This window comes from Triturus cristatus, chromosome 8, assembly GCF_964204655.1.
Source record: "Triturus cristatus chromosome 8, aTriCri1.1, whole genome shotgun sequence".
Taxonomy (NCBI): Eukaryota; Metazoa; Chordata; class Amphibia; order Caudata; family Salamandridae; genus Triturus; species Triturus cristatus.
In genome coordinates this window covers 53,902,150-53,929,281 of record NC_140591.1, presented here as the reverse complement: position 1 = coordinate 53,929,281, position 27,132 = coordinate 53,902,150, and the positions used below count along the sequence as shown (strand labels likewise).

The 27,132-nt window shown below is 37.6% G+C and overlaps 10 non-coding genes across 10 annotated transcripts; all 10 read right to left on the bottom strand.

The window, feature by feature from the left end:
- Window positions 1–537: 537 nt before the first annotated feature.
- On the bottom strand, window positions 538–610 carry TRNAF-GAA (transfer RNA phenylalanine (anticodon GAA)). The gene has a single exon. It is a non-coding gene; the product is annotated as a tRNA-Phe (tRNA).
- Window positions 611–3,456: 2,846 nt separating this feature from the next.
- On the bottom strand, window positions 3,457–3,529 carry TRNAF-GAA (transfer RNA phenylalanine (anticodon GAA)). The gene has a single exon. It is a non-coding gene; the product is annotated as a tRNA-Phe (tRNA).
- A 1,676-nt stretch (window positions 3,530–5,205) lies between these two features.
- On the bottom strand, window positions 5,206–5,278 carry TRNAF-GAA (transfer RNA phenylalanine (anticodon GAA)). Its single transcript has one exon. It is a non-coding gene; the product is annotated as a tRNA-Phe (tRNA).
- Window positions 5,279–6,374: 1,096 nt separating this feature from the next.
- Window positions 6,375–6,447, bottom strand: TRNAF-GAA (transfer RNA phenylalanine (anticodon GAA)). The gene has a single exon. It is a non-coding gene; the product is annotated as a tRNA-Phe (tRNA).
- A 1,675-nt stretch (window positions 6,448–8,122) lies between these two features.
- Window positions 8,123–8,195, bottom strand: TRNAF-GAA (transfer RNA phenylalanine (anticodon GAA)). Its single transcript has one exon. It is a non-coding gene; the product is annotated as a tRNA-Phe (tRNA).
- Window positions 8,196–9,291: 1,096 nt separating this feature from the next.
- Window positions 9,292–9,364, bottom strand: TRNAF-GAA (transfer RNA phenylalanine (anticodon GAA)). Its single transcript has one exon. It is a non-coding gene; the product is annotated as a tRNA-Phe (tRNA).
- A 5,162-nt stretch (window positions 9,365–14,526) lies between these two features.
- Window positions 14,527–14,599, bottom strand: TRNAF-GAA (transfer RNA phenylalanine (anticodon GAA)). The gene has a single exon. It is a non-coding gene; the product is annotated as a tRNA-Phe (tRNA).
- Window positions 14,600–20,360: 5,761 nt separating this feature from the next.
- On the bottom strand, window positions 20,361–20,433 carry TRNAF-GAA (transfer RNA phenylalanine (anticodon GAA)). Its single transcript has one exon. It is a non-coding gene; the product is annotated as a tRNA-Phe (tRNA).
- Window positions 20,434–23,276: 2,843 nt separating this feature from the next.
- Window positions 23,277–23,349, bottom strand: TRNAF-GAA (transfer RNA phenylalanine (anticodon GAA)). The gene has a single exon. It is a non-coding gene; the product is annotated as a tRNA-Phe (tRNA).
- Window positions 23,350–26,195: 2,846 nt separating this feature from the next.
- TRNAF-GAA (transfer RNA phenylalanine (anticodon GAA)) lies at window positions 26,196–26,268 on the bottom strand. The gene has a single exon. It is a non-coding gene; the product is annotated as a tRNA-Phe (tRNA).
- Window positions 26,269–27,132: the final 864 nt, after the last annotated feature.

Below are 27,132 nucleotides of genomic sequence, written 5' to 3'. Positions count from 1 at the left end.
ACGATCTCCCAACTGAGATATTTCAGCCAACAAGTCCCTGTGGCCTCCTGATGTATTATTAATAATTGTAGACGATACATACAGAACCTGGTCATTCTATTTTCGTTTATAGTTATGTGTTAAAGTGTCCAGTATCATTCAGCAGGTAACTTGGTCTGATGAGTGAATATCCTTTTTAGGGGACAAGGTAGGTAGAATTTTTTTTTCCTAAACTCTGAATTGACTTATACTCTGAAACACAGACCTATATGGCCAGGGTGTACAAGCTATGTCATCTGACTACTGACAGTTTTGTATAAGGGGAATTGGAGGCTGATGCAGGCAAAGCTTTACTTTAAAATAAAGCAAGAAGTTGCAAATAAATGAGGCATAGTTGAATACAAGAGAGGTGGAAGCAAGTTTGAAAGGAAGACAGAAAGTAAATAATATGTTGAATTGATTGTGTTGTTGATCAGATTGATAAAAGGTTTTGATAAAGAAGAGCGTTGATTTAACTCCAAACAGCTTTTGTGACATGAAAAGCAGAAGTTGAAATTGTGCCGAAACCCGGGATTGAACCAGGGACCTTTAGATCTTCAGTCTAACGCTCTCCCAACTGAGCTATTTCGGCCTGCTGGTAGTTTGGGTCTTCATCCTTTCTTTTAAACTTCCCAAGAAAATAGATGCTCAACCTCATGCTAGAGCTATGTTTTAAGATGTCCTGTATCATTCATCAGTTAACGGGTGCAATAGGTAAATAGCATTTTTCGGATCCAGGTTAGGTAGCTTTTGTTTTTTACTCTGAATGGACTAGCACCATATTACACAGAGGTATTTGGCCTGAGTAGGTAAGCTATGTCATCTGAATACTGAAATCTGTGTTCAAGGAGAAGTGGAAGCTGATGCAGACAAGAGTTTACTTTACAAAAAAGCATGAAATAGGAAACATTTGTAGTCGAAGCTGAATGCAAGAGAGGTGGAAGCAAATTTAGAAGGAGGACAGAAAGACAATTCTATGTTGAATTGATCATGTTGTCGATCAGTTGATCAAATATTTTGATAAATAAAGAAAGAAAAACTTGAGCTGATACCAAGAAATATTTTGTGAGAAGCAAGAAACCTCTCAGACTTTTCCGAAACCCAGCATTGAACAAGGGACTTTTAGATTTTCAATCTAACACTCTCCCAACTGAGCTATTTCATCCAGCTGGCCATTTTGGCTTTCTGTTGTATTTTTGATAATTGTTAAAGATAAATGCAGACCCTGGTCATTCTATCTGCATGTGCAGTTATGTGTTAAATTGTCCAATATTATTCAGCAGCTAAATTGGTCTGATGGGTGAATTTCCTTTTTAGGAGCCAAGTTAGTTAGAAGATGTTTGTAAACTATGAATGGACTTATACTCAGACACACAGACCTATATGGCGAGGGTAGGCAAACTAGGTCATCTGACTACTAACAGTTTTGTATAAGGGGAACTCGAGGCTGATGCAGGCAAAGCTTTACTTTCAATTAAAGGAAGAATTGGCAAATAAAGCAGGTAAAGTTGAATACAAGAGAGGTGGAAGCAAGTTTGACAGAAAGACAGAATGTAAAAAATATGTTGAAATGGTTGTCTTATCGATCAGCTTGATAAAAGGTTTTGATCATTATAAACAACGTCAATATGAGTTGACTCCAAATAGCATTTGTGGCATGCAAAGCAGAAGTTCAAAATGTGCCTAAACCCGGGATTGAACCAGGGACCTTTAAATCTTCAGTCTACTGCTCTCCCAACTGAGCTATTTCATCCAGCTGGCAATTTTGGCTTTCTGTTGTATTTTTTATAATTGTTAAAGATAAATGCAGAACCTGGTCACTCTATCTGCATGTGCAGTTATGTGTTAAATTGTCCAGTATTATTCAGTAGCTAAATTGGTCTGATGGGTGAATTTCCTTTTTAGGAGCCAAGTTAGTTAGATGATGTTTGTAAACTATGAATGGATTTATACTCAGAAACACAGACCTATATGGCGAGGGTCGGCAAGCTAGGTCATCTGACTACTAACAGTTTTGTATAAGGGGAACTGGAGGCTGATGCAGGCAAAGCTTTACTTTCAATTAAAGGAAGAATTGGGAAATAAAGGAGGCAAAGTTGAATACAAGAGAGGTGGAAGCAAGTTTGAAAGAAAGACAGAAAGTAAATAATATGTTGAATTAATTGTATTGTCGATTATCTTGATAAAAGGTTTTGATCATTATAAACAAAGTCAATATGAGTTGACTCAAAATAGTCTTTGTGGCATGCAAAGCAGAAGTTCAAAATGTGCCGAAACCCGGGATCGAACCAGGGACCTTTAGATCTTCAGTCTAACGCTCTCCCAACTGAGATATTTCGGCCTGCCAGCAGCTATAGTATTCAGCCTCTTTTTTTGAACAATCCCAGAACAGAGATGCAGAACCTGGATTTTCAATCTGAGGTTAGAGCTGTGTTTTAATGTGTCCTGCATTGTTCAGCAGCTAACTGGTGAAATGGGTGAGTAGCGTTTTTGGGATAAATGTTAGGTCGTTTTTCTTTTAAAACTCTAAGTGGACCAGCACTGTATTACACAGACGTATGTCGCCTGAGTAGGTAAGCTATGTCATCTCAATACTGACAACTTTGTTCAAGGAGAAGTGAAAGCTGATGCAGACAAGAGTTTGCTTTGAAAAAAGTATAAAATGGGATAAATTCGTCATCAAAGCTGATGGCAAGAGAGGTGGAAGCAAGTTTAGAAGGAGGACAGAAAGACAACTTTTTGTTGAAGTTATCATGTTGTTGATCAGTTGATAAAATATTTTGAGAAATAAAGGAAAAAAAACCTAGAGCTGATTTCAAGAAATATTTTGCAAGAATGTAGGATCCCCTCGCACTGTGCTGAAAGTCAGGATTGAATCAGGTACCTTAAGCTCTTCAGTCTAACGATCTCCCAACTGAGATATTTCAGCCAACAAGTCCCTGTGGTCTCCTGATGTATTATTAATAATTGTAGACGATACATACAGAACCTGGTCATTCTATTTTCGTTTATAGTTATGTGTTAAAGTGTCCAGTATCATTCAGCAGGTAACTTGGTCTGATGAGTGAATATCCTTTTTAGGGGACAATGTAGGTAGAATTTTTTTTTCTAAACTCTGAATTGACTTATACTCTGAAACACAGACCTATATGGCCAGGGTGTACAAGCTATGTCATCTGACTACTGACAGTTTTGTATAAGGGGAATTGGAGGCTGATGCAGGCAAAGCTTTACTTTAAATTAAAGCAAGAAGTTTCAAATAAATGAGGCATAGTTGAATACAAGAGAGGTGGAAGCAAGTTTGAAAGGAAGACAGAAAGTAAATAATATGTTGAATTGATTGTGTTGTTGATCAGATTGATAAAAGGTTTTGATAAAGAAGAGCGTTGATTTAACTCCAAACAGCTTTTGTGACATGAAAAGCAGAAGTTGAAATTGTGCCGAAACCCGGGATTGAACCAGGGACCTTTAGATCTTCAGTCTAACGCTCTCCCAACTGAGCTATTTCGGCCTGCTGGTAGTTTGGGTCTTCATCCTTTCTTTTAAACTTCCCAAGAAAATAGATGCTCAACCTCATGCTAGAGCTATGTTTTAAGATGTCCTGTATCATTCATCAGTTAACGGGTGCAATAGGTAAATAGCATTTTTCGGATCCAGGTTAGGTAGCTTTTGTTTTTTACTCTGAATGGACTAGCACCATATTACACAGAGGTATTTGGCCTGAGTAGGTAAGCTATGTCATCTGAATACTGAAATCTGTGTTCAAGGAGAAGTGGAAGCTGATGCAGACAAGAGTTTACTTTACAAAAAAGCATGAAATAGGAAACATTTGTAGTCGAAGCTGAATGCAAGAGAGGTGGAAGCAAATTTAGAAGGAGGACAGAAAGACAATTCTATGTTGAATTGATCATGTTGTCGATCAGTTGATCAAATATTTTGATAAATAAAGAAAGAAAAACTTGAGCTGATACCAAGAAATATTTTGTGAGAAGCAAGAAACCTCTCAGACTTTTCCGAAACCCAGCATTGAACAAGGGACTTTTAGATTTTCAATCTAACACTCTCCCAACTCAGCTATTTCATCCAGCTGGCCATTTTGGCTTTCTGTTGTATTTTTGATAATTGTTAAAGATAAATGCAGACCCTGGTCATTCTATCTGCATGTGCAGTTATGTGTTAAATTGTCCAATGTTATTCAGCAGCTAAATTGGTCTGATGGGTGAATTTCCTTTTTAGGAGCCAAGTTAGTTAGAAGATGTTTGTAAACTATGAATGGACTTATACTCAGACACACAGACCTATGTGGCGAGGGTAGGCAAACTAGGTCATCTGACTACTAACAGTTTTGTATAAGGGGAACTCGAGGCTGATGCAGGCAAAGCTTTACTTTCAATTAAAGGAAGAATTGGCAAATAAAGCAGGTAAATTTGAATACAAGAGAGGTGGAAGCAAGTTTGACAGAAAGACAGAATGTAAAAAATATGTTGAAATGGTTGTCTTTTCGATCAGCTTGATAAAAGGTTTTGATCATTATAAACAACGTCAATATGAGTTGACTCCAAATAGCATTTGTGGCATGCAAAGCAGAAGTTCAAAATGTGCCTAAACCCGGGATTGAACCAGGGACCTTTAGATCTTCAGTCTACTGCTCTCCCAACTGAGCTATTTCATCCAGCTGGCAATTTTGGCTTTCTGTTGTATTTTTTATAATTGTTAAAGATAAATGCAGAACCTGGTCACTCTATCTGCATGTGCAGTTATGTGTTAAATTGTCCAGTATTATTCAGTAGCTAAATTGGTCTGATGGGTGAATTTCCTTTTTAGGAGCCAAGTTAGTTAGATGATGTTTGTAAACTATGAATGGACTTATACTCAGAAACACAGACCTATATGGCGAGGGTCGGCAAGCTAGGTCATCTGACTACTAACAGTTTTGTATAAGGGGAACTGGAGGCTGATGCAGGCAAAGCTTTACTTTCAATTAAAGGAAGAATTGGGAAATAAAGGAGGCAAAGTTGAATACAAGAGAGGTGGAAGCAAGTTTGAAAGAAAGACAGAAAGTAAATAATATGTTGAATTAATTGTATTGTCGATTATCTTGATAAAAGGTTTTGATCATTATAAACAAAGTCAATATGAGTTGACTCAAAATAGTCTTTGTGGCATGCAAAGCAGAAGTTCAAAATGTGCCGAAACCCGGGATCGAACCAGGGACCTTTAGATCTTCAGTCTAACACTCTCCCAACTGAGCTATTTCGGCCTGCCAGCAGCTATAGTATTCAGCCTCTTTTTTTGAACAATCCCAGAACAGAGATGCAGAACCTGGATTTTCAATCTGAGGTTAGAGCTGTGTTTTAATGTGTCCTGCATTGTTCAGCAGCTAACTGGTGAAATGGGTGAGTAGCGTTTTTGGGATAAATGTTAGGTCGTTTTTCTTTTAAAACTCTGAGTGGACCAGCACTGTATTACACAGACGTATGTCGCCTGAGTAGGTAAGCTATGTCATCTCAATACTGACAACTTTGTTCAAGGAGAAGTGAAAGCTGATGCAGACAAGAGTTTACTTTGAAAAAAGTATAAAATGGGATAAATTCGTCATCAAAGTTGATGGCAAGAGAGGTGGAAGCAAGTTTAGAAGGAGGACAGAAAGACAACTTTTTGTTGAAGTTATCATGTTGTTGATCAGTTGATAAAATATTTTGAGAAATAAAGAAAAAAAAACTAGAGCTGATTTCAAGAAATATTTTGCAAGAATGTAGGATCCCCTCGCACTGTGCTGAAAGTCAGGATTGAATCAGGTACCTTAAGCTCTTCAGTCTAACGATCTCCCAACTGAGATATTTCAGCCAACAAGTCCCTGTGGCCTCCTGATGTATTATTAATAATTGTAGACGATACATACAGAACCTGGTCATTCTATTTTCGTTTATAGTTATGTGTTAAAGTGTCCAGTATCATTCAGCAGGTAACTTGGTCTGATGAGTGAATATCCTTTTTAGGGGACAAGGTAGGTAGAATTTTTTTTTCTAAACTCTGAATTGACTTATACTCTGAAACACAGACCTATATGGCCAGGGTGTACAAGCTATGTCATCTGACTACTGACAGTTTTGTATAATGGGAATTGGAGGCTGATGCAGGCAAAGCTTTACTTTAAAATAAAGCAAGAAGTTGCAAATAAATGAGGAGTAGTTGAATACAAGAGAGGTGGAAGCAAGTTTGAAAGGAAGACAGAAAGTAAATAATATGTTGAATTGATTGGAGTTAAATCAACGCTCTTCTTTATCAAAACCTTTTATCAATCTGATCAACAACACAAACAGCTTTTGTGACATGAAAGGCAGAAGTTGAAATTGTGCCGAAACCCGGGATTGAACCAGGGACCTTTAGATCTTCAGTCTAACGCTCTCCCAACTGAGCTATTTCGGCCTGCTGGTAGTTTGGGTCTTCATCCTTTCTTTTAAACTTCCCAAGAAAATAGATGCTCAACCTCATGCTAGAGCTATGTTTTAAGATGTCCTGTATCATTCATCAGTTAACGGGTGCAATAGGTAAATAGCATTTTTCGGATCCAGGTTAGGTAGCTTTTTTTTTTACTCTGAATGGACTAGCACTATATTACACAGAGGTATTTGGCCTGAGTAGGTAAGCTATGTCATCTGAATACTGAAATCTGTGTTCAAGGAGAAGTGGAAGCTGATGCAGACAAGAGTTTACTTTACAAAAAAGCATGAAATAGGAAACATTTGTAGTCGAAGCTGAATGCAAGAGAGGTGGAAGCAAATTTAGAAGGAGGACAGAAAGACAATTCTATGTTGAATTGATCATGTTGTCGATCAGTTGATCAAATATTTTGATAAATAAAGAAAGAAAAACTTGAGCTGATACCAAGAAATATTTTGTGAGAAGCAAGAAACCTCTCAGACTTTTCCGAAACCCAGCATTGAACAAGGGACTTTTAGATTTTCAATCTAACACTCTCCCAACTGAGCTATTTCATCCAGCTGGCCATTTTGGCTTTCTGTTGTATTTTTGATAATTGTTAAAGATAAATGCAGACCCTGGTCATTCTATCTGCATGTGCAGTTATGTGTTAAATTGTCCAATGTTATTCAGCAGCTAAATTGGTCTGATGGGTGAATTTCCTTTTTAGGAGCCAAGTTAGTTAGAAGATGTTTGTAAACTATGAATGGACTTATACTCAGACACACAGACCTATGTGGCGAGGGTAGGCAAACTAGGTCATCTGACTACTAACAGTTTTGTATAAGGGGAACTCGAGGCTGATGCAGGCAAAGCTTTACTTTCAATTAAAGGAAGAATTGGCAAATAAAGCAGGTAAAGTTGAATACAAGAGAGGTGGAAGCAAGTTTGACAGAAAGACAGAATGTAAAAAATATGTTGAAATGGTTGTCTTTTCGATCAGCTTGACAAAAGGTTTTGATCATTATAAACAACGTCAATATGAGTTGACTCCAAATAGCATTTGTGGCATGCAAAGCATAAGTTCAAAATGTGCCTAAACCCGGGATTGAACCAGGGACCTTTAGATCTTCAGTCTACTGCTCTCCCAACTGAGCTATTTCATCCAGCTGGCAATTTTGGCTTTCTGTTGTATTTTTTATAATTGTTAAAGATAAATGCAGAACCTGGTCACTCTATCTGCATGTGCAGTTATGTGTTAAATTGTCCAGTATTATTCAGTAGCTAAATTGGTCTGATGGGTGAATTTCCTTTTTAGGAGCCAAGTTAGTTAGATGATGTTTGTAAACTATGAATGGACTTATACTCAGAAACACAGACCTATATGGCGAGGGTCGGCAAGCTAGGTCATCTGACTACTAACAGTTTTGTATAAGGGGAACTGGAGGCTGTTGCAGGCAAAGCTTTACTTTCAATTAAAGGAAGAATTGGGAAATAAAGGAGGCAAAGTTGAATACAAGAGAGGTGGAAGCAAGTTTGAAAGAAAGACAGAAAGTAAATAATATGTTGAATTAATTGTATTGTCGATTATCTTGATAAAAGGTTTTGATCATTATAAACAAAGTCAATATGAGTTGACTCAAAATAGTCTTTGTGGCATGCAAAGCAGAAGTTCAAAATGTGCCGAAACCCGGGATCGAACCAGGGACCTTTAGATCTTCAGTCTAACGCTCTCCCAACTGAGCTATTTCGGCCTGCCAGCAGCTATAGTATTCAGCCTCTTTTTTTGAACAATCCCAGAACAGAGATGCAGAACCTGGATTTTCAATCTGAGGTTAGAGCTGTGTTTTAATGTGTCCTGCATTGTTCAGCAGCTAACTGGTGAAATGGGTGAGTAGCGTTTTTGGGATAAATGTTAGGTCGTTTTTCTTTTAAAACTCTAAGTGGACCAGCACTGTATTACACAGACGTATGTCGCCTGAGTAGGTAAGCTATGTCATCTCAATACTGACAACTTTGTTCAAGGAGAAGTGAAAGCTGATGCAGACAAGAGTTTGCTTTGAAAAAAGTATAAAATGGGATAAATTCGTCATCAAAGCTGATGGCAAGAGAGGTGGAAGCAAGTTTAGAAGGAGGACAGAAAGACAACTTTTTGTTGAAGTTATCATGTTGTTGATCAGTTGATAAAATATTTTGAGAAATAAAGAAAAAAAAACCTAGAGCTGATTTCAAGAAATATTTTGCAAGAATGTAGGATCCCCTCGCACTGTGCTGAAAGTCAGGATTGAATCAGGTACCTTAAGCTCTTCAGTCTAACGATCTCCCAACTGAGATATTTCAGCCAACAAGTCCCTGTGGCCTCCTGATGTATTATTAATAATTGTAGACGATACATACAGAACCTGGTCATTCTATTTTCGTTTATAGTTATGTGTTAAAGTGTCCAGTATCATTCAGCAGGTAACTTGGTCTGATGAGTGAATATCCTTTTTAGGGGACAATGTAGGTAGAATTTTTTTTCTAAACTCTGAATTGACTTATACTCTGAAACACAGACCTATATGGCCAGGGTGTACAAGCTATGTCATCTGACTACTGACAGTTTTGTATAAGGGGAATTGGAGGCTGATGCAGACAAAGCTTTACTTTAAAATAAAGCAAGAAGTTTCAAATAAATGAGGCATAGTTGAATACAAGAGAGGTGGAAGCAAGTTTGAAAGGAAGACAGAAAGTAAATAATATGTTGAATTGATTGTGTTGTTGATCAGATTGATAAAAGGTTTTGATAAAGAAGAGCGTTGATTTAACTCCAAACAGCTTTTGTGACATGAAAAGCAGAAGTTGAAATTGTGCCGAAACCCGGGATTGAACCAGGGACCTTTAGATCTTCAGTCTAACGCTCTCCCAACTGAGCTATTTCGGCCTGCTGGTAGTTTGGGTCTTCATCCTTTCTTTTAAACTTCCCAAGAAAATAGATGCTCATCCTCATGCTAGAGCTATGTTTTAAGATGTCCTGTATCATTCATCAGTTAACAGGTGCAATAGGTAAATAGCATTTTTCGGATCCAGGTTAGGTAGCTTTTTTTTTTACTCTGAATGGACTAGCACCATATTACACAGAGGTATTTGGCCTGAGTAGGTAAGCTATGTCATCTGAATACTGAAATCTGTGTTCAAGGAGAAGTGGAAGCTGATGCAGACAAGAGTTTACTTTACAAAAAAGCATGAAATAGGAAACATTTGTAGTCGAAGCTGAATGCAAGAGAGGTGGAAGCAAATTTAGAAGGAGGACAGAAAGACAATTCTATGTTGAATTGATCCTGTTGTCGATCAGTTGATCAAATATTTTGATAAATAAAGAAAGAAAAACTTGAGCTGATACCAAGAAATATTTTGTGAGAAGCAAGAAACCTCTCAGACTTTTCCGAAACCCAGCATTGAACAAGGGACTTTTAGATTTTCAATCTAACACTCTCCCAACTCAGCTATTTCATCCAGCTGGCCATTTTGGCTTTCTGTTGTATTTTTGATAATTGTTAAAGATAAATGCAGACCCTGGTCATTCTATCTGCATGTGCAGTTATGTGTTAAATTGTCCAATATTATTCAGCAGCTAAATTGGTCTGATGGGTGAATTTCCTTTTTAGGAGCCAAGTTAGTTAGAAGATGTTTGTAAACTATGAATGGACTTATACTCAGACACACAGACCTATATGGCGAGGGTAGGCAAACTAGGTCATCTGACTACTAACAGTTTTGTATAAGGGGAACTCGAGGCTGATGTAGGCAAAGCTTTACTTTCAATTAAAGGAAGAATTGGCAAATAAAGCAGGTAAAGTTGAATACAAGAGAGGTGGAAGCAAGTTTGACAGAAAGACAGAATGTAAAAAATATGTTGAAATGGTTGTCTTATCGATCAGCTTGATAAAAGGTTTTGATCATTATAAACAACATCAATATGAGTTGACTCCAAATAGCATTTGTGGCATGCAAAGCAGAAGTTCAAAATGTGCCTAAACCCGGGATTGAACCAGGGACCTTTAGATCTTCAGTCTAACACTCTCCCAACTGAGATATTTCGGCCTGCCAGCAGCTATAGTATTCAGCCTCTTTTTTTGAACAATCCCAGAACAGAGATGCAGAACCTGGATTTTCAATCTGAGGTTAGAGCTGTGTTTTAATGTGTCCTGCATTGTTCAGCAGCTAACTGGTGAAATGGGTGAGTAGCGTTTTTGGGATAAATGTTAGGTCGTTTTTCTTTTAAAACTCTGAGTGGACCAGCACTGTATTACACAGACGTATGTCGCCTGAGTAGGTAAGCTATATCATCTCAATACTGACAACTTTGTTCAAGGAGAAGTGAAAGCTGATGCAGACAAGAGTTTACTTTGAAAAAAGTATAAAATGGGATAAATTCGTCATCAAAGTTGATGGCAAGAGAGGTGGAAGCAAGTTTAGAAGGAGGACAGAAAGACAACTTTTTGTTGAAGTTATCATGTTGTTGATCAGTTGATAAAATATTTTGAGAAATAAAGAAAAAAAAACTAGAGCTGATTTCAAGAAATATTTTGCAAGAATGTAGGATCCCCTCGCACTGTGCTGAAAGTCAGGATTGAATCAGGTACCTTAAGCTCTTCAGTCTAACGATCTCCCAACTGAGATATTTCAGCCAACAAGTCCCTGTGGCCTCCTGATGTATTATTAATAATTGTAGACGATACATACAGAACCTGGTCATTCTATTTTTGTTTATAGTTATGTGTTAAAGTGTCCAGTATCATTCAGCAGGTAACTTGGTCTGATGAGTGAATATCCTTTTTAGGGGACAAGGTAGGTAGAATTTTTTTTTCTAAACTCTGAATTGACTTATACTCTGAAACACAGACCTATATGGCCAGGGTGTACAAGCTATGTCATCTGACTACTGACAGTTTTGTATAAGGGGAATTGGAGGCTGATGCAGGCAAAGCTTTACTTTAAAATAAAGCAAGAAGTTGCAAATAAATGAGGCATAGTTGAATACAAGAGAGGTGGAAGCAAGTTTGAAAGGAAGACAGAAAGTAAATAATATGTTGAATTGATTGTGTTGTTGATCAGATTGATAAAAGGTTTTGATAAAGAAGAGCGTTGATTTAACTCCAAACAGCTTTTGTGACATGAAAAGCAGAAGTTGAAATTGTGCCGAAACCCGGGATTGATCCAGGGACCTTTAGATCTTCAGTCTAACGCTCTCCCAACTGAGCTATTTCGGCCTGCTGGTAGTTTGGGTCTTCATCCTTTCTTTTAAACTTCCCAAGAAAATAGATGCTCAACCTCATGCTAGAGCTATGTTTTAAGATGTCCTGTATCATTCACCAGTTAACGGGTGCAATAGGTAAATAGCATTTTTCGGATCCAGGTTAGGTAGCTTTTGTTTTTTACTCTGAATGGACTAGCACCATATTACACAGAGGTATTTGGCCTGAGTAGGTAAGCTATGTCATCTGAATACTGAAATCTGTGTTCAAGGAGAAGTGGAAGCTGATGCAGACAAGAGTTTACTTTACAAAAAAGCATGAAATAGGAAACATTTGTAGTCGAAGCTGAATGCAAGAGAGGTGGAAGCAAATTTAGAAGGAGGACAGAAAGACAATTCTATGTTGAATTGATCATGTTGTCGATCAGTTGATCAAATATTTTGATAAATAAAGAAAGAAAAACTTGAGCTGATACCAAGAAATATTTTGTGAGAAGCAAGAAACCTCTCAGACTTTTCCGAAACCCAGCATTGAACAAGGGACTTTTAGATTTTCAATCTAACACTCTCCCAACTCAGCTATTTCATCCAGCTGGCCATTTTGGCTTTCTGTTGTATTTTTGATAATTGTTAAAGATAAATGCAGACCCTGGTCATTCTATCTGCATGTGCAGTTATGTGTTAAATTGTCCAATGTTATTCAGCAGCTAAATTGGTCTGATGGGTGAATTTCCTTTTTAGGAGCCAAGTTAGTTAGAAGATGTTTGTAAACTATGAATGGACTTATACTCAGACACACAGACCTATGTGGCGAGGGTAGGCAAACTAGGTCATCTGACTACTAACAGTTTTGTATAAGGGGAACTCGAGGCTGATGCAGGCAAAGCTTTACTTTCAATTAAAGGAAGAATTGGCAAATAAAGCAGGTAAATTTGAATACAAGAGAGGTGGAAGCAAGTTTGACAGAAAGACAGAATGTAAAAAATATGTTGAAATGGTTGTCTTTTCGATCAGCTTGATAAAAGGTTTTGATCATTATAAACAACGTCAATATGAGTTGACTCCAAATAGCATTTGTGGCATGCAAAGCAGAAGTTCAAAATGTGCCTAAACCCGGGATTGAACCAGGGACCTTTAGATCTTCAGTCTACTGCTCTCCCAACTGAGCTATTTCATCCAGCTGGCAATTTTGGCTTTCTGTTGTATTTTTTATAATTGTTAAAGATAAATGCAGAACCTGGTCACTCTATCTGCATGTGCAGTTATGTGTTAAATTGTCCAGTATTATTCAGTAGCTAAATTGGTCTGATGGGTGAATTTCCTTTTTAGGAGCCAAGTTAGTTAGATGATGTTTGTAAACTATGAATGGACTTATACTCAGAAACACAGACCTATATGGCGAGGGTCGGCAAGCTAGGTCATCTGACTACTAACAGTTTTGTATAAGGGGAACTGGAGGCTGATGCAGGCAAAGCTTTACTTTCAATTAAAGGAAGAATTGGGAAATAAAGGAGGCAAAGTTGAATACAAGAGAGGTGGAAGCAAGTTTGAAAGAAAGACAGAAAGTAAATAATATGTTGAATTAATTGTATTGTCGATTATCTTGATAAAAGGTTTTGATCATTATAAACAAAGTCAATATGAGTTGACTCAAAATAGTCTTTGTGGCATGCAAAGCAGAAGTTCAAAATGTGCCGAAACCCGGGACCTTTAGATCTTCAGTCTAACACTCTCCCAACTGAGCTATTTCGGCCTGCCAGCAGCTATAGTATTCAGCCTCTTTTTTTGAACAATCCCAGAACAGAGATGCAGAAACTGGATTTTCAATCTGAGGTTAGAGCTGTGTTTTAATGTGTCCTGCATTGTTCAGCAGCTAACTGGTGAAATGGGTGAGTAGCGTTTTTGGGATAAATGTTAGGTCGTTTTTCTTTTAAAACTCTGAGTGGACCAGCACTGTATTACACAGACGTATGTCGCCTGAGTAGGTAAGCTATGTCATCTCAATACTGACAACTTTGTTCAAGGAGAAGTGAAAGCTGATGCAGACAAGAGTTTACTTTGAAAAAAGTATAAAATGGGATAAATTCGTCATCAAAGTTGATGGCAAGAGAGGTGGAAGCAAGTTTAGAAGGAGGACAGAAAGACAACTTTTTGTTGAAGTTATCATGTTGTTGATCAGTTGATAAAATATTTTGAGAAATAAAGAAAAAAAAACTAGAGCTGATTTCAAGAAATATTTTGCAAGAATGTAGGATCCCCTCGCACTGTGCTGAAAGTCAGGATTGAATCAGGTACCTTAAGCTCTTCAGTCTAACGATCTCCCAACTGAGATATTTCAGCCAACAAGTCCCTGTGGCCTCCTGATGTATTATTAATAATTGTAGACGATACATACAGAACCTGGTCATTCTATTTTCGTTTATAGTTATGTGTTAAAGTGTCCAGTATCATTCAGCAGGTAACTTGGTCTGATGAGTGAATATCCTTTTTAGGGGACAAGGTAGGTAGAATTTTTTTTTCTAAACTCTGAATTGACTTATACTCTGAAACACAGACCTATATGGCCAGGGTGTACAAGCTATGTCATCTGACTACTGACAGTTTTGTATAAGGGGAATTGGAGGCTGATGCAGGCAAAGCTTTACTTTAAAATAAAGCAAGAAGTTGCAAATAAATGAGGCATAGTTGAATACAAGAGAGGTGGAAGCAAGTTTGAAAGGAAGACGGAAAGTAAATAATATGTTGAATTGATTGTGTTGTTGATCAGATTGATAAAAGGTTTTGATAAAGAAGAGCGTTGATTTAACTCCAAACAGCTTTTGTGACATGAAAAGCAGAAGTTGAAATTGTGCCGAAACCCGGGATTGAACCAGGGACCTTTAGATCTTCAGTCTAACGCTCTCCCAACTGAGCTATTTCGGCCTGCTGGTAGTTTGGGTCTTCATCCTTTCTTTTAAACTTCCCAAGAAAATAGATGCTCAACCTCATGCTAGAGCTATGTTTTAAGATGTCCTGTATCATTCATCACTTAACGGGTGCAATAGGTAAATAGCATTTTTCGGATCCAGGTTAGGTAGCTTTTGTTTTTTACTCTGAATGGACTAGCACCATATTACACAGAGGTATTTGGCCTGAGTAGGTAAGCTATGTCATCTGAATACTGAAATCTGTGTTCAAGGAGAAGTGGAAGCTGATGCAGACAAGAGTTTACTTTACAAAAAAGCATGAAATAGGAAACATTTGTAGTCGAAGCTGAATGCAAGAGAGGTGGAAGCAAATTTAGAAGGAGGACAGAAAGACAATTCTATGTTGAATTGATCATGTTGTCGATCAGTTGATCAAATATTTTGATAAATAAAGAAAGAAAAACTTGAGCTGATACCAAGAAATATTTTGTGAGAAGCAAGAAACCTCTCAGACTTTTCCGAAACCCAGCATTGAACAAGGGACTTTTAGATTTTCAATCTAACACTCTCCCAACTGAGCTATTTCATCCAGCTGGCCATTTTGGCTTTCTGTTGTATTTTTGATAATTGTTAAAGATAAATGCAGACCCTGGTCATTCTATCTGCATGTGCAGTTATGTGTTAAATTGTCCAATATTATTCAGCAGCTAAATTGGTCTGATGGGTGAATTTCCTTTTTAGGAGCCAAGTTAGTTAGAAGATGTTTGTAAACTATGAATGGACTTATACTCAGACACACAGACCTATATGGCGAGGGTAGGCAAACTAGGTCATCTGACTACTAACAGTTTTGTATAAGGGGAACTCGAGGCTGATGCAGGCAAAGCTTTACTTTCAATTAAAGGAAGAATTGGCAAATAAAGCAGGTAAAGTTGAATACAAGAGAGGTGGAAGCAAGTTTGACAGAAAGACAGAATGTAAAAAATATGTTGAAATGGTTGTCTTATCGATCAGCTTGATAAAAGGTTTTGATCATTATAAACAACGTCAATATGAGTTGACTCCAAATAGCATTTGTGGCATGCAAAGCAGAAGTTCAAAATGTGCCTAAACCCGGGATTGAACCAGGGACCTTTAGATCTTCAGTCTACTGCTCTCCCAACTGAGCTATTTCATCCAGCTGGCAATTTTGGCTTTCTGTTGTATTTTTTATAATTGTTAAAGAAAAATGCAGAACCTGGTCACTCTATCTGCATGTGCAGTTATGTGTTAAATTGTCCAGTATTATTCAGTAGCTAAATTGGTCTGATGGGTGAATTTCCTTTTTAGGAGCCAAGTTAGTTAGATGATGTTTGTAAACTATGAATGGACTTATACTCAGAAACACAGACCTATATGGCGAGGGTCGGCAAGCTAGGTCATCTGACTACTAACAGTTTTGTATAAGGGGAACTGGAGGCTGATGCAGGCAAAGCTTTACTTTCAATTAAAGGAAGAATTGGGAAATAAAGGAGGCAAAGTTGAATACAAGAGAGGTGGAAGCAAGTTTGAAAGAAAGACAGAAAGTAAATAATATGTTGAATTAATTGTATTGTCGATTATCTTGATAAAAGGTTTTGATCATTATAAACAAAGTCAATATGAGTTGATTCAAAATAGTCTTTGTGGCATGCAAAGCAGAAGTTCAAAATGTGCCGAAACCCGGGATCGAACCAGGGACCTTTAGATCTTCAGTCTAACGCTCTCCTAACTGAGCTATTTCGGCCTGCCAGCAGCTATAGTATTCAGCCTCTTTTTTTGAACAATCCCAGAACAGAGATGCAGAACCTGGATTTTCAATCTGAGGTTAGAGCTGTGTTTTAATGTGTCCTGCATTGTTCAGCAGCTAACTGGTGAAAGGGTGAGTAGCGTTTTTGGGATAAATGTTAGGTCGTTTTTCTTTTAAAACTCTAAGTGGACCAGCACTGTATTACACAGACGTATGTCGCCTGAGTAGGTAAGCTATGTCATCTCAATACTGACAACTTTGTTCAAGGAGAAGTGAAAGCTGATGCAGACAAGAGTTTACTTTGAAAAAAGTATAAAATGGGATAAATTCGTCATCAAAGTTGATGGCAAGAGAGGTGGAAGCAAGTTTAGAAGGAGGACAGAAAGACAACTTTTTGTTGAAGTTATCATGTTGTTGATCAGTTGATAAAATATTTTGAGAAATAAAGAAAAAAAAACTAGAGCTGATTTCAAGAAATATTTTGCAAGAATGTAGGATCCCCTCGCACTGTGCTGAAAGTCAGGATTGAATCAGGTACCTTAAGCTCTTCAGTCTAACGATCTCCCAACTGAGATATTTCAGCCAACAAGTCCCTGTGGCCTCCTGATGTATTATTAATAATTGTAGACGATACATACAGAACCTGGTCATTCTATTTTCGTTTATAGTTATGTGTTAAAGTGTCCAGTATCATTCAGCAGGTAACTTGGTCTGATGAGTGAATATCCTTTTTAGGGGACAAGGTAGGTAGAATTTTTTTTTCTAAACTCTGAATTGACTTATACTCTGAAACACAGACCTATATGGCCAGGGTGTACAAGCTATGTCATCTGACTACTGACAGTTTTGTATAAGGGGAACTGGAGGCTGATGCAGGCAAAGCTTTACTTTAAAATAAAGCAAGAAGTTGCAAATAAATGAGGCATAGTTGAATACAAGAGAGGTGGAAGCAAGTTTGAAAGGAAGACAGAAAGTAAATAATATGTTGAATTGATTGTGTTGTTGATCAGATTGATAAAAGGTTTTGATAAAGAAGAGCGTTGATTTAACTCCAAACAGCTTTTGTGACATGAAAAGCAGAAGTTGAAATTGTGCCGAAACCCGGGATTGAACCAGGGACCTTTAGATCTTCAGTCTAACGCTCTCCCAACTGATCTATTTCGGCCTGCTGGTAGTTTGGGGCTTCATCCTTTTTTTTTAAACTTCACAAGAAAATAGATGCTCAACCTCATGCTAGAGCTATGTTTTAAGATGTCCTGTATCATTCACCAGTTAACGGGTGCAATAGGTAAATAGCATTTTTCGGATCCAGGTTAGGTAGCTTTTGTTTTTTACTCTGAATGGACTAGCACCATATTACACAGAGGTATTTGGCCTGAGTAGGTAAGCTATGTCATCTGAATACTGAAATCTGTGTTCAAGGAGAAGTGGAAGCTGATGCAGACAAGAGTTTACTTTACAAAAAAGCATGAAATAGGAAACATTTGTAGTCGAAGCTGAATGCAAGAGAGGTGGAAGCAAATTTAGAAGGAGGACAGAAAGACAATTCTATGTTGAATTGATCATGTTGTCGATCAGTTGATCAAATATTTTGATAAATAAAGAAAGAAAAACTTGAGCTGATACCAAGAAAAATTTTGTGAGAAGCAAGAAACCTCTCAGACTTTTCCGAAACCCAGCATTGAACAAGGGACTTTTAGATTTTCAATCTAACACTCTCCCAACTGAGCTATTTCATCCAGCTGGCCATTTTGGCTTTCTGTTGTATTTTTGATAATTGTTAAAGATAAATGCAGACCCTGGTCATTCTATCTGCATGTGCAGTTATGTGTTAAATTGTCCAATATTATTCAGCAGCTAAATTGGTCTGATGGGTGAATTTCCTTTTTAGGAGCCAAGTTAGTTAGAAGATGTTTGTAAACTATGAATGGACTTATACTCAGACACACAGACCTATATGGCGAGGGTAGGCAAACTAGGTCATCTGACTACTAACAGTTTTGTATAAGGGGAACTCGAGGCTGATGCAGGCAAAGCTTTACTTTCAATTAAAGGAAGAATTGGCAAATAAAGCAGGTAAAGTTGAATACAAGAGAGGTGGAAGCAAGTTTGACAGAAAGACAGAATGTAAAAAATATGTTGAAATGGTTGTCTTATCGATCAGCTTGATTAATGGTTTTGATCATTATAAACAACGTCAATATGAGTTGACTCCAAATAGCATTTGTGGCATGCAAAGCAGAAGTTCAAAATGTGCCTAAACCCGGGATTGAACCAGGGACCTTTAGATCTTCAGTCTACTGCTCTACCAACTGAGCTATTTCATCCAGCTGGCAATTTTGGCTTTCTGTTGTATTTTTTATAATTGTTAAAGAAAAATGCAGAACCTGGTCACTCTATCTGCATGTGCAGTTATGTGTTAAATTGTCCAGTATTATTCAGTAGCTAAATTGGTCTGATGGGTGAATTTCCTTTTTAGGAGCCAAGTTAGTTAGATGATGTTTGTAAACTATGAATGGACTTATACTCAGAAACACAGACCTATATGGCGAGGGTCGGCAAGCTAGGTCATCTTACTACTAACAGTTTTGTATAAGGGGAACTGGAGGCTGATGCAGGCAAAGCTTTACTTTCAATTAAAGGAAGAATTGGGAAATAAAGGAGGCAAAGTTGAATACAAGAGAGGTGGAAGCAAGTTTGAAAGAAAGACAGAAAGTAAATAATATGTTGAATTAATTGTATTGTCGATTATCTTGATAAAAGGTTTTGATCATTATAAACAAAGTCAATATGAGTTGACTCAAAATAGTCTTTGTGGCATGCAAAGCAGAAGTTCAAAATGTGCCCAAACCCGGGATCGAACCAGGGACCTTTAGATCTTCAGTCTAACGCTCTCCCAACTGAGCTATTTCGGCCTGCCAGCAGCTATAGTATTCAGCCTCTTTTTTTGAACAATCCCAGAACAGAGATGCAGAACCTGGATTTTCAATCTGAGGTTAGAGCTGTGTTTTAATGTGTCCTGCATTGTTCAGCAGCTAACTGGTGAAAGGGTGAGTAGCGTTTTTGGGATAAATGTTAGGTCGTTTTTCTTTTAAAACTCTAAGTGGACCAGCACTGTATTACACAGACGTATGTCGCCTGAGTAGGTAAGCTATGTCATCTCAATACTGACAACTTTGTTCAAGGAGAAGTGAAAGCTGATGCAGACAAGAGTTTACTTTGAAAAAAGTATAAAATGGGATAAATTTGTCATCAAAGTTGATGGCAAGAGAGGTGGAAGCAAGTTTAGAAGGAGGACAGAAAGACAACTTTTTGTTGAAGTTATCATGTTGTTGATCAGTTGATAAAATATTTTGAGAAATAAAAAAAAAAACTAGAGCTGATTTCAAGAAATATTTTGCAAGAATGTAGGATCCCCTCGCACTGTGCTGAAAGTCAGGATTGAATCAGGTACCTTAAGCTCTTCAGTCTAACGATCTCCCAACTGAGATATTTCAGCCAACAAGTCCCTGTGGCCTCCTGATGTATTATTAATAATTGTAGACGATACATACAGAACCTGGTCATTCTATTTTCGTTTATAGTTATGTGTTAAAGTGTCCAGTATCATTCAGCAGGTAACTTGGTCTGATGAGTGAATATCCTTTTTAGGGGACAAGGTAGGTAGAATTTTTTTTTCCTAAACTCTGAATTGACTTATACTCTGAAACACAGACCTATATGGCCAGGGTGTACAAGCTATGTCATCTGACTACTGACAGTTTTGTATAAGGGGAATTGGAGGCTGATGCAGGCAAAGCTTTACTTTAAAATAAAGCAAGAAGTTGCAAATAAATGAGGCATAGTTGAATACAAGAGAGGTGGAAGCAAGTTTGAAAGGAAGACAGAAAGTAAATAATATGTTGAATTGATTGTGTTGTTGATCAGATTGATAAAAGGTTTTGATAAAGAAGAGCGTTGATTTAACTCCAAACAGCTTTTGTGACATGAAAAGCAGAAGTTGAAATTGTGCCGAAACCCGGGATTGAACCAGGGACCTTTAGATCTTCAGTCTAACGCTCTCCCAACTGAGCTATTTCGGCCTGCTGGTAGTTTGGGTCTTCATCCTTTCTTTTAAACTTCCCAAGAAAATAGATGCTCAACCTCATGCTAGAGCTATGTTTTAAGATGTCCTGTATCATTCATCAGTTAACGGGTGCAATAGGTAAATAGCATTTTTCGGATCCAGGTTAGGTAGCTTTTGTTTTTTACTCTGAATGGACTAGCACCATATTACACAGAGGTATTTGGCCTGAGTAGGTAAGCTATGTCATCTGAATACTGAAATCTGTGTTCAAGGAGAAGTGGAAGCTGATGCAGACAAGAGTTTACTTTACAAAAAAGCATGAAATAGGAAACATTTGTAGTCGAAGCTGAATGCAAGAGAGGTGGAAGCAAATTTAGAAGGAGGACAGAAAGACAATTCTATGTTGAATTGATCATGTTGTCGATCAGTTGATCAAATATTTTGATAAATAAAGAAAGAAAAACTTGAGCTGATACCAAGAAATATTTTGTGAGAAGCAAGAAACCTCTCAGACTTTTCCGAAACCCAGCATTGAACAAGGGACTTTTAGATTTTCAATCTAACACTCTCCCAACTGAGCTATTTCATCCAGCTGGCCATTTTGGCTTTCTGTTGTATTTTTGATAATTGTTAAAGATAAATGCAGACCCTGGTCATTCTATCTGCATGTGCAGTTATGTGTTAAATTGTCCAATATTATTCAGCAGCTAAATTGGTCTGATGGGTGAATTTCCTTTTTAGGAGCCAAGTTAGTTAGAAGATGTTTGTAAACTATGAATGGACTTATACTCAGACACACAGACCTATATGGCGAGGGTAGGCAAACTAGGTCATCTGACTACTAACAGTTTTGTATAAGGGGAACTCGAGGCTGATGCAGGCAAAGCTTTACTTTCAATTAAAGGAAGAATTGGCAAATAAAGCAGGTAAAGTTGAATACAAGAGAGGTGGAAGCAAGTTTGACAGAAAGACAGAATGTAAAAAATATGTTGAAATGGTTGTCTTATCGATCAGCTTGATTAATGGTTTTGATCATTATAAACAACGTCAATATGAGTTGACTCCAAATAGCATTTGTGGCATGCAAAGCAGAAGTTCAAAATGTGCCTAAACCCGGGATTGAACCAGGGACCTTTAGATCTTCAGTCTACTGCTCTACCAACTGAGCTATTTCATCCAGCTGGCAATTTTGGCTTTCTGTTGTATTTTTTATAATTGTTAAAGAAAAATGCAGAACCTGGTCACTCTATCTGCATGTGCAGTTATGTGTTAAATTGTCCAGTATTATTCAGTAGCTAAATTGGTCTGATGGGTGAATTTCCTTTTTAGGAGCCAAGTTAGTTAGATGATGTTTGTAAACTATGAATGGACTTATACTCAGAAACACAGACCTATATGGCGAGGGTCGGCAAGCTAGGTCATCTTACTACTAACAGTTTTGTATAAGGGGAACTGGAGGCTGATGCAGGCAAAGCTTTACTTTCAATTAAAGGAAGAATTGGGAAATAAAGGAGGCAAAGTTGAATACAAGAGAGGTGGAAGCAAGTTTGAAAGAAAGACAGAAAGTAAATAATATGTTGAATTAATTGTATTGTCGATTATCTTGATAAAAGGTTTTGATCATTATAAACAAAGTCAATATGAGTTGACTCAAAATAGTCTTTGTGGCATGCAAAGCAGAAGTTCAAAATGTGCCCAAACCCGGGATCGAACCAGGGACCTTTAGATCTTCAGTCTAACGCTCTCCCAACTGAGCTATTTCGGCCTGCCAGCAGCTATAGTATTCAGCCTCTTTTTTTGAACAATCCCAGAACAGAGATGCAGAACCTGGATTTTCAATCTGAGGTTAGAGCTGTGTTTTAATGTGTCCTGCATTGTTCAGCAGCTAACTGGTGAAAGGGTGAGTAGCGTTTTTGGGATAAATGTTAGGTCGTTTTTCTTTTAAAACTCTAAGTGGACCAGCACTGTATTACACAGACGTATGTCGCCTGAGTAGGTAAGCTATGTCATCTCAATACTGACAACTTTGTTCAAGGAGAAGTGAAAGCTGATGCAGACAAGAGTTTACTTTGAAAAAAGTATAAAATGGGATAAATTTGTCATCAAAGTTGATGGCAAGAGAGGTGGAAGCAAGTTTAGAAGGAGGACAGAAAGACAACTTTTTGTTGAAGTTATCATGTTGTTGATCAGTTGATAAAATATTTTGAGAAATAAAAAAAAAAACTAGAGCTGATTTCAAGAAATATTTTGCAAGAATGTAGGATCCCCTCGCACTGTGCTGAAAGTCAGGATTGAATCAGGTACCTTAAGCTCTTCAGTCTAACGATCTCCCAACTGAGATATTTCAGCCAACAAGTCCCTGTGGCCTCCTGATGTATTATTAATAATTGTAGACGATACATACAGAACCTGGTCATTCTATTTTCGTTTATAGTTATGTGTTAAAGTGTCCAGTATCATTCAGCAGGTAACTTGGTCTGATGAGTGAATATCCTTTTTAGGGGACAAGGTAGGTAGAATTTTTTTTTCCTAAACTCTGAATTGACTTATACTCTGAAACACAGACCTATATGGCCAGGGTGTACAAGCTATGTCATCTGACTACTGACAGTTTTGTATAAGGGGAATTGGAGGCTGATGCAGGCAAAGCTTTACTTTAAAATAAAGCAAGAAGTTGCAAATAAATGAGGCATAGTTGAATACAAGAGAGGTGGAAGCAAGTTTGAAAGGAAGACAGAAAGTAAATAATATGTTGAATTGATTGTGTTGTTGATCAGATTGATAAAAGGTTTTGATAAAGAAGAGCGTTGATTTAACTCCAAACAGCTTTTGTGACATGAAAAGCAGAAGTTGAAATTGTGCCGAAACCCGGGATTGAACCAGGGACCTTTAGATCTTCAGTCTAACGCTCTCCCAACTGAGCTATTTCGGCCTGCTGGTAGTTTGGGTCTTCATCCTTTCTTTTAAACTTCCCAAGAAAATAGATGCTCAACCTCATGCTAGAGCTATGTTTTAAGATGTCCTGTATCATTCATCAGTTAACGGGTGCAATAGGTAAATAGCATTTTTCGGATCCAGGTTAGGTAGCTTTTGTTTTTTACTCTGAATGGACTAGCACCATATTACACAGAGGTATTTGGCCTGAGTAGGTAAGCTATGTCATCTGAATACTGAAATCTGTGTTCAAGGAGAAGTGGAAGCTGATGCAGACAAGAGTTTACTTTACAAAAAAGCATGAAATAGGAAACATTTGTAGTCGAAGCTGAATGCAAGAGAGGTGGAAGCAAATTTAGAAGGAGGACAGAAAGACAATTCTATGTTGAATTGATCATGTTGTCGATCAGTTGATCAAATATTTTGATAAATAAAGAAAGAAAAACTTGAGCTGATACCAAGAAATATTTTGTGAGAAGCAAGAAACCTCTCAGACTTTTCCGAAACCCAGCATTGAACAAGGGACTTTTAGATTTTCAATCTAACACTCTCCCAACTGAGCTATTTCATCCAGCTGGCCATTTTGGCTTTCTGTTGTATTTTTGATAATTGTTAAAGATAAATGCAGACCCTGGTCATTCTATCTGCATGTGCAGTTATGTGTTAAATTGTCCAATATTATTCAGCAGCTAAATTGGTCTGATGGGTGAATTTCCTTTTTAGGAGCCAAGTTAGTTAGAAGATGTTTGTAAACTATGAATGGACTTATACTCAGACACACAGACCTATATGGCGAGGGTAGGCAAACTAGGTCATCTGACTACTAACAGTTTTGTATAAGGGGAACTCGAGGCTGATGCAGGCAAAGCTTTACTTTCAATTAAAGGAAGAATTGGCAAATAAAGCAGGTAAAGTTGAATACAAGAGAGGTGGAAGCAAGTTTGACAGAAAGACAGAATGTAAAAAATATGTTGAAATGGTTGTCTTATCGATCAGCTTGATAAAAGGTTTTGATCATTATAAACAACGTCAATATGAGTTGACTCCAAATAGCATTTGTGGCATGCAAAGCAGAAGTTCAAAATGTGCCTAAACCCGGGATTGAACCAGGGACCTTTAAATCTTCAGTCTACTGCTCTCCCAACTGAGCTATTTCATCCAGCTGGCAATTTTGGCTTTCTGTTGTATTTTTTATAATTGTTAAAGATAAATGCAGAACCTGGTCACTCTATCTGCATGTGCAGTTATGTGTTAAATTGTCCAGTATTATTCAGTAGCTAAATTGGTCTGATGGGTGAATTTCCTTTTTAGGAGCCAAGTTAGTTAGATGATGTTTGTAAACTATGAATGGATTTATACTCAGAAACACAGACCTATATGGCGAGGGTCGGCAAGCTAGGTCATCTGACTACTAACAGTTTTGTATAAGGGGAACTGGAGGCTGATGCAGGCAAAGCTTTACTTTCAATTAAAGGAAGAATTGGGAAATAAAGGAGGCAAAGTTGAATACAAGAGAGGTGGAAGCAAGTTTGAAAGAAAGACAGAAAGTAAATAATATGTTGAATTAATTGTATTGTCGATTATCTTGATAAAAGGTTTTGATCATTATAAACAAAGTCAATATGAGTTGACTCAAAATAGTCTTTGTGGCATGCAAAGCAGAAGTTCAAAATGTGCCGAAACCCGGGATCGAACCAGGGACCTTTAGATCTTCAGTCTAACGCTCTCCCAACTGAGATATTTCGGCCTGCCAGCAGCTATAGTATTCAGCCTCTTTTTTTGAACAATCCCAGAACAGAGATGCAGAACCTGGATTTTCAATCTGAGGTTAGAGCTGTGTTTTAATGTGTCCTGCATTGTTCAGCAGCTAACTGGTGAAATGGGTGAGTAGCGTTTTTGGGATAAATGTTAGGTCGTTTTTCTTTTAAAACTCTAAGTGGACCAGCACTGTATTACACAGACGTATGTCGCCTGAGTAGGTAAGCTATGTCATCTCAATACTGACAACTTTGTTCAAGGAGAAGTGAAAGCTGATGCAGACAAGAGTTTGCTTTGAAAAAAGTATAAAATGGGATAAATTCGTCATCAAAGCTGATGGCAAGAGAGGTGGAAGCAAGTTTAGAAGGAGGACAGAAAGACAACTTTTTGTTGAAGTTATCATGTTGTTGATCAGTTGATAAAATATTTTGAGAAATAAAGGAAAAAAAACCTAGAGCTGATTTCAAGAAATATTTTGCAAGAATGTAGGATCCCCTCGCACTGTGCTGAAAGTCAGGATTGAATCAGGTACCTTAAGCTCTTCAGTCTAACGATCTCCCAACTGAGATATTTCAGCCAACAAGTCCCTGTGGCCTCCTGATGTATTATTAATAATTGTAGACGATACATACAGAACCTGGTCATTCTATTTTCGTTTATAGTTATGTGTTAAAGTGTCCAGTATCATTCAGCAGGTAACTTGGTCTGATGAGTGAATATCCTTTTTAGGGGACAATGTAGGTAGAATTTTTTTTTCTAAACTCTGAATTGACTTATACTCTGAAACACAGACCTATATGGCCAGGGTGTACAAGCTATGTCATCTGACTACTGACAGTTTTGTATAAGGGGAATTGGAGGCTGATGCAGGCAAAGCTTTACTTTAAATTAAAGCAAGAAGTTTCAAATAAATGAGGCATAGTTGAATACAAGAGAGGTGGAAGCAAGTTTGAAAGGAAGACAGAAAGTAAATAATATGTTGAATTGATTGTGTTGTTGATCAGATTGATAAAAGGTTTTGATAAAGAAGAGCGTTGATTTAACTCCAAACAGCTTTTGTGACATGAAAAGCAGAAGTTGAAATTGTGCCGAAACCCGGGATTGAACCAGGGACCTTTAGATCTTCAGTCTAACGCTCTCCCAACTGAGCTATTTCGGCCTGCTGGTAGTTTGGGTCTTCATCCTTTCTTTTAAACTTCCCAAGAAAATAGATGCTCAACCTCATGCTAGAGCTATGTTTTAAGATGTCCTGTATCATTCATCAGTTAACGGGTGCAATAGGTAAATAGCATTTTTCGGATCCAGGTTAGGTAGCTTTTGTTTTTTACTCTGAATGGACTAGCACCATATTACACAGAGGTATTTGGCCTGAGTAGGTAAGCTATGTCATCTGAATACTGAAATCTGTGTTCAAGGAGAAGTGGAAGCTGATGCAGACAAGAGTTTACTTTACAAAAAAGCATGAAATAGGAAACATTTGTAGTCGAAGCTGAATGCAAGAGAGGTGGAAGCAAATTTAGAAGGAGGACAGAAAGACAATTCTATGTTGAATTGATCATGTTGTCGATCAGTTGATCAAATATTTTGATAAATAAAGAAAGAAAAACTTGAGCTGATACCAAGAAATATTTTGTGAGAAGCAAGAAACCTCTCAGACTTTTCCGAAACCCAGCATTGAACAAGGGACTTTTAGATTTTCAATCTAACACTCTCCCAACTGAGCTATTTCATCCAGCTGGCCATTTTGGCTTTCTGTTGTATTTTTGATAATTGTTAAAGATAAATGCAGACCCTGGTCATTCTATCTGCATGTGCAGTTATGTGTTAAATTGTCCAATATTATTCAGCAGCTAAATTGGTCTGATGGGTGAATTTCCTTTTTAGGAGCCAAGTTAGTTAGAAGATGTTTGTAAACTATGAATGGACTTATACTCAGACACACAGACCTATATGGCGAGGGTAGGCAAACTAGGTCATCTGACTACTAACAGTTTTGTATAAGGGGAACTCGAGGCTGATGCAG